Source organism: Sceloporus occidentalis, unplaced genomic scaffold (genome assembly GCF_023333645.1).
Source record: "Sceloporus occidentalis isolate IW3139 unplaced genomic scaffold, rSceOcc1.0.p SCAF_1, whole genome shotgun sequence".
Taxonomy (NCBI): Eukaryota; Metazoa; Chordata; class Lepidosauria; order Squamata; family Phrynosomatidae; genus Sceloporus; species Sceloporus occidentalis.
In genome coordinates, this window is record NW_028316981.1 from 166,001,644 (window position 1) to 166,008,710 (window position 7,067).

The 7,067-nt window shown below is 47.6% G+C and overlaps 1 non-coding gene across 1 annotated transcript; it reads right to left on the bottom strand.

Moving 5' to 3' along the window:
• Positions 1 to 422: 422 nt before the first annotated feature.
• Positions 423 to 541, bottom strand: LOC149322658 (5S ribosomal RNA). Its single transcript, XR_016279500.1, has one exon. It is a non-coding gene; the product is annotated as a 5S ribosomal RNA (ribosomal RNA).
• Positions 542 to 7,067: the final 6,526 nt, after the last annotated feature.

Genomic DNA, 7,067 nt, shown 5'->3' on the forward strand with positions numbered 1-7,067 from the left:
AAAGTGCATGTGTGGATGAACCCTTTGAGCATTGTCCAGAATCTATTTCTTTTCTCTCCTTCAAAGGTCTCACACACCCATGCCACTTTCACACAAAACATCTCAGAGAAAGAATCAACAGGGATGGTTGAAAGAGTGGGAGGCCGTGGACTGGAATGAGGTGGAATGAGGCTTTTCTGCCTTAAAATGGAAGACAAAAAGATCTAGAATTGTTTTGGTGCGCTCTCAAGACTGCATTCTGCACTTGTGGAATACGCTTACTCTTGTGAAAGGAAGGGCATCCCATTTTTGCCAGTCTCCCTCTCTATCTACTCTCGCCTTCTGTGCTATATCCTGTATAACTTCCAAAATTCTCAGCATAAGCTTTGACTGAGGAGGCATCGTCAAAGAGCATAAGCATTTTCTTCTTCTTCTTCTTTTTTAGCCTACAGCACCTGGTATTCCCAGGTGGTCTCCCATCCAGGTACTAACCAGGCCCGACCCTGCTTAGCTTCCGAGATCAGACGAGATCGGGTGTGTTCAGGGTGGTATGGCCGTAGGCAGCATAAGCATTTTCTATTAGCAAAATGCTACCACTGGATGCAACTGATCTTATTTTAACTGTAGCACATAGAACAACCATATTTAGGGCTTCCTTAGTTGGGCCTCAAATACAGGGAAATCCTGAGCATGCACTTCTTGCTCAAGAACGTTAAAGAGTGTGACTTGGCTGGATGAAAGCAGGGTTTCAGGATTAGCCAAGAATAGTTGGCAAGCATCCCAGCAACTAGCAGATGCCTTTATTAGGTGGTCCAGCAGAAAGTGACCACCATAGACCAGTGGCTGTGATCTACATTCTCTGTGGAAAAGAAAAAGGGACTCTGTGTGGATATGTACACACCAGCCAACTGGCTCCAAGAGGAAAATATAAGGAAGGGAGGGTATGTCCTTCTTTTAACCCTCTGTGGAGGATAATAAGAAATGTTTATCTTGGAGGGGAAACTCAACATGTCTGTCGCTGGTGATCCTGCCACATTCCATCATAATTTTTCCTCTCCCCCACGTTGCCAGTCACTCCTGCTACCCAGCCCAGACCATCCACATATTCTCTCCCAAAGCCAGGAGAGCTTTGTAAATTCCCTGCAATCATAAATCAAGGCTTTTTCCTGGATAGGGTAAGATTAAGGAGGCCAATGGGAGATCCTACAAGGAAAGAACTCACCATCTTTGCTTTTGTGCTTAAGAAGGATCTCAGGAGTAGCTCAGAATACTTGGCAGGGATCTCAGTATCCAACCCCAAGGGGCTCTTTCACATTGGGCAGCCCTTGCTCCTTCACCACTTCTGAGTATTTTCTTCCTTCTCTCCTGAGCACCCTAGGAGTACTCTGGATTTGAATCTTTGATTTGTTTTAAAATATATGTTCTGCTTTTCAAATATGGTTTGAAAAAGAGGCAATGTGCAATACAAAGGTTGGAGGGCACAAAATGATAGCAATTATAGTCCCTTTTAGCTGGAGTGTGGCTCATGGCCAGAGCACATGGCTTTTCATGCAGAAGGTCTAGAGACATTCATTCCACAAGGCAGTGAGGGGAAGGAGTTGGCCTCAGAGAATTTGGGTATCATGAAAGTCATACTCTCTAACTAACATTTCACAGATAAAACTGGGACAGAAATAGTCAAGCAACATTACAGTGTGTAGTCATGATCACAAAAATTATTAATAATGAAGAATTTGCAAGCTAGGATAGGCTGCAGCAGTAGCTTTTGCCTGAGCCTTCTGGGACTGCAAGATTTCCCCCTCTTCCGGGTTAAGCGCAGACTACTTTCACACTTTGAAGTCAGTTTGCAGCAGCTGAAGCACGCTGAGGACAAAGGGGGAAAGTGGAAGGCAAAGAAACAAACTGGGACATTTAAAAACGATGAAAAAGTGGGACAAAAGAGATTAACTGGGACTATCCCTGCAAAACTAGGACATGTGTGGGGTATGGAAAGAGCAGCAAATTGTTTGTTATTTAATGTCTTAATATTATATTTTTACTTCCAAATGGGGGATTTTCTGCCTTAACTGTTAAAATAATTTGGCTGGTTTTTGGCTATTGTGGACCTGGACTTGGACAGGTTAAGGCAGTGGTGGTTTGCCGATTGTTGCACCTCTCCAGACATCAAACTATCTTGGTTTGGTATTGAGAAGGACCCAGCCTCAGTCCCTGGCATCTCCAGTTTAAAAAGAGACAGGTAGCAGGCAGGATGGACAAACAGATCTGATAAAAGGCCAGCATACTGTTTTCCAAATCAATGCATTTACCAAAAGCTAAATGCAGATGGAGTAATCGGGAGGTTTCCAATAGGATCTCCCAGCATTTGTTTTGACGGAGCCATACTGGGGGGAAGGGGCTCCAATTTGGCATTTCCTGGAGTTGTAGGGAAAGTGGTTGCTCCTGAAAGTTTCTGTTAGCCCCATCAGGGTCCCAAGAGAAGTGGAAGAATCTGTGCCAATTTTGTGTTTCACTTTCCTCCAGCTAAAGTGAAGTCTGGAGAGGGCTTCTGTGCCTTTAATGGTTGTGTAGATGAGAGAATTTCAACAGGCGCTGCTTGTTTGGTTGCATAACAAGCAACACCTGCTGAAATTCCTTCTGCTACACAACCACTGAAAGTAGAGAAGCCCTCTCCAGTGGTCAGTCTATCCCCCCCGCCCCGCCCCCCCTTTCTCATACAGATTTGTAGCTTTGAAAGTGATTTTGACTGGAAAAATGACTGGGATTGGAGAAGCCTTCAGTGTTGCTGCTCCTGTCAAATTCAAGGGGCCCCTGTATCTTTTCTGTTTTTTTTTTTTTTTTAAAATAAGTTTGAATGTACGATCATAGATTGTCCAAATCTGGTTTTCAATTAGCATTCTTGATCAGGCTGAGTTTGGATGCCTTGATTCTGTCTCTGCGACCTTTGCCATGCTTGAGATACTTCCCACTCTCTCAGATTCACTAGTGTTGCCAAGTTATTATTGCTAAATGGACCTGATGAGGACTCCTGTGGTCAGAAGAATATCTAGTCAAGCTTTTCCTGGCATGAAAACAAAGGTATACTTCATAAATGCCTACCAGATTACTTTTAAAGGCTCAGGAATAAGGCTGGTGGGGAAAGCTTGGCAGCCCGAGGCTCAGACTAGTTTCTCATGTCTTCTGCTGTGGCTGTCCCCAAACTGGTACCCTCTGATTGCATTGGACTGCAAGTACTATCGTTCCCAGTGGACTGTAGCCTTGTGGGTTGAGAATTATAGGAGGAGCTGCAGTATAACATGTCTGAAGGGAATGCTATTCTGTGCCGTGTATCTCCTAAAGTCGGGGTAGGCAGTTTATTTAGACTGTAGTTCATACCTTACTATGGGCAGTGCTGACTAGGGCTGATGGGAGTTGGGAGTCCAACCATATCTGGAGGGCCACAAATTGTCCATCCCTACCCTAAGGAGAGATAAAGCATTTTTGGCTTACCTGAAGCTTTATTGCCTAATCTCAGATATTGATTTGGATTTGCAATTATATGACTCGTAAAATATGTGAAGAAGGCAAGTTGTGAGAAAAAGGTTTTTTGCAAGTGACTAGAGTTCTCCTCCATGTTGTTGCAGTAGTTGTTGTGGCACATTTCTGCATCATTAATCCTGATATTTTCAGCATTTTGGGGAGAGTGAGGAATCTTAACTCTGGTAATTTCCCTCTCCATGTTAAACCTATCCGAATGAAGTAGCTTCCACCTTGGTCTTGTAGCCCATGCAAGTCTGGTTCCTGGCAGCCATGTCTGGACTGGCAATGCCCATGGATTTGTAATGACAATTCAGTCCTGGTCCTGTCTGTTTGCTTCTATCTCCAGCCAACCAGCTAGGCTGCCATAGCAGTTTATGCTGGATTAGTGTTTGGAATCCCCCAAAGGGGGTCAGAGGTCAGGTGGTGAGAGCCATCTGTGGGAGATCAGGACTGTGTTTACACAGGAGGCTTTGCAGAGAAGACGTCTGGCAGCCCAAGAGAGATTGGCGATGGCAGACTCCCCCAGCCAGCCATCCGGCTGAGGTGGGAATGTGCTGCTGCCACGTCCATCAGTCTGTCTGTCTGAGTTGGAGCAGGCTATAAATTGGCAGCGAGACAGTGGGAAGGGAGGAGGTATCCCAGCCGGTGCCTGGTTTTATGGCCACTCTTCCTATGAGGAAAGGCACAGTAGGGTTCTTCCTTTGGGAAAGATATTTTTGGAGTGGGCTACATCTCCCAAAATCCCCCAGGCAGCATGCCCACTGGCAATGGTGGTTGGGTGATTCTAGTCTAAAAAGCCTAGTCTAAAAAGATAATTTCCTTAAAAGCTGTCTTTTCTAAAGAAGCAATAAAATTGCTGCCATTTTTGGTCTTCTGTTGAGTTGGACCATGAAATTTGCCATCAAGACTGGCTTTCTCCATGCATTTCACTTAATGACCCATCACTGAATGTTGTGAATTCTTGTTTCCCTGCTTTGCAATCCTTTGTTCATCATATTAAGCCCATGTAAATTCAGGGTTGCCATAAATCGAAAACGACTTGAAGGCACACAAAAACAACAGTTAATAAGAGCCTGTGTGGTATAGTAGTTAGAGTGCTGGACTGGCAACCTTTCAGATAAAGTTCAAGTTGATATGGAGCCATGAAGTTAAATGTGTTGACTTTGAGCAAGTCATTTTCAGTGCTAGCCTCACCTAGCTCATGGGATTGTAGTACTATGAGAGTGGCAAGGAGAAGGAAAAGGAACATGTTGTTAACATAATAATAAGTTGACTTCAACTTATGGTTACCCCACAAATGAGTGACCCTGTCATCAACAGCCCTGCTCCAGTTTTGCAGACTCAGGGCCATAGCTTCCTGACATGTGTAATATATAATGTGATCTTCCTCTTTTCTTGTTGCCTTCTGCCTTGCCAAACATTATTGCCTTTTCTAGAGAGTCGTGCCTTCTCATGATATGTCCAAAGTATGACAACCTAAGTTTCGTAAGGTTGGCTTCTAGGAAGAGTTCAAACCTGATAGGTTCTAGGAGCCATTTATTTGTCTTTTTAGCAGTCCGCTATATTCAACACCACGTTTCAAATATCAGTTTTCTTCTCTTTTCAGCATACATAGAAATTGGAAATAGAATGATATGGACAATCTTAACATTAGCGTTCAAGGATATATCTAGCCACTTGTCCTGATTACAGGTTACACAATCAAATATTCTGGCACAACCATTTCTTTAAGAGCAATCCATAATTTTCCATGATCTTCACAATTAAAAGCTTTGCTATAATCTATAAATCATAGGCTGATTTTCTTTTGAATTTCTTTGGTGTACTCCATTATTCAACATATGTTTGCAATATGTTCTCTAGGGCCTCTTCCTTTTCTGAACCCAACTTGGACATCCAGTATTTTCCACTCTATAGGTAGTAAAAATATTTGTTGTAGAATTTTGAGCATCATTTTGCTTGCATGGGAGATTAATGCACTGTTCCTTTCGTTACTGCAATCCCTTTTCTTGAGGACTGGAATGTATATTGAGTGTTTCGAGTCTGTGGGCCATTGTTTTGTTTTTAGTATTTGTTGACAGATCTTAGTGACATGTAAGTTTGTGGGTGAGCTGGCAGTGGGTGAGTTGGTGGAGGCAGTGGGGGCTGCTCTATGGCATGTTGGCATCTGGACACTTGCCTGGCACTATGCCTAGGGTTGCCATATCCCGCCGGGGGGCGGGACAATCCCGGTTTGGGCAGTTCCAACCCGGTCCCGGTCCGGTTTGGCGCCCAAACCGGGACGGCCCCACCCACCGCGGCCACCTCAGCCCCCGCGGTGGCTTCAAGGCCTTGCTGAGGCCTGGGAAGGCTCTCCGCGGTTGGAGCTCCAGCCGCGGAGACGCTCCCTCCCAGGCCCCAGCGAGGCCTTTGAGGCGGCTCCGCGGTCGGAGCTCTGGCCACGGGGTCCTCAAGGCCTCCGCGAGGCCGAGGAGGAGGAGGCCGCTTCCCACCGCGGCAATCACCGCGATGAGGGGTGGCCCCCGCCTCCTTCCCGGCCTGGGAGCCGGCCGAGGCTTCTTCCCAGGCCGGGAGGAGGAGGAGGCCGCTTCCCCTCGCGGCGATTGCCGCGATGAGGGGCGGCCCCCGCCTCCTTCCCGGCCTGGGAGCCAGGCCCAGGCTTCCTCCTAAGCCGGGTAGGAAGCGGAGACTGCTCTCATCGCGGCGATCGCGGCGATGAGGAGCGGCCCCCGCCTCCTTCCCGGCCTGGGAGCAGGCCTAGGCTCCCTCCTAGGCCAGGAGGAGGAGGAGGAAGCCTGGCACCGCGGCGATCGCCGCGATGCCAAGCTTCCCCCTGCCCTTCCCGGCCTGGGAGCCGGCCTAGGCTCCCTCCCAGGCCGGGAGGAGGAGGAGGAAGCCTGGCACCGCGGCGATCGCCGCGATGCCAAGCTTCCCCCCGCCCTTCCCGGCCTGGGAGCAGGCCTAGGCTCCCTCCCAGGCCGGGAGGAGGAGGACAAGGTTTAAAAATCTAGGACTTTTTTTTTTAATTTCCTAGCCAGGATTTTTTTTTTTAAAAAATGTCCTACATTTTCAAACCTTGTCCTACATTTGTCCCGGTTTGGAGGTCCTCCATTATGGCAACCCTAACTATGCCTAACCAGGTAATTGCTGGAGGCAGGTACAGCACAGATTTGTGGGCAGCATACTATGGGGTTGGTCATTCCTGCCCATGTATCCAGTGCCATTGATATTATTTGGTTAGAGTTTGCACTATATCCTTTGACTGCCTTTGGCGGGATACAGACCGCCCCTTTGGGGAGGCCTGCACTCGGCCCTTTCCCCAACGGATCTGGGTCTCAGCTGCTACAGTGGCAGCCCCAGAGACCCCAATCTACCGCTTTTCCAGGCTGTGGGGAAGCGGCAAAACACTGCTTCCCTGCGGCCTGGAGAGAGGTGTCCTTGGGGCTTCATGCCCCAAGGACACCCCGACAGCGGCGGGGAAAGGGAGAAAGGGGCCACTCGGACCCTTTCTCTTTGTATCACTGGTGTGGCTGTTTAAAGGCCACGCCAGCGATATGCACGGCCAAAGGAGC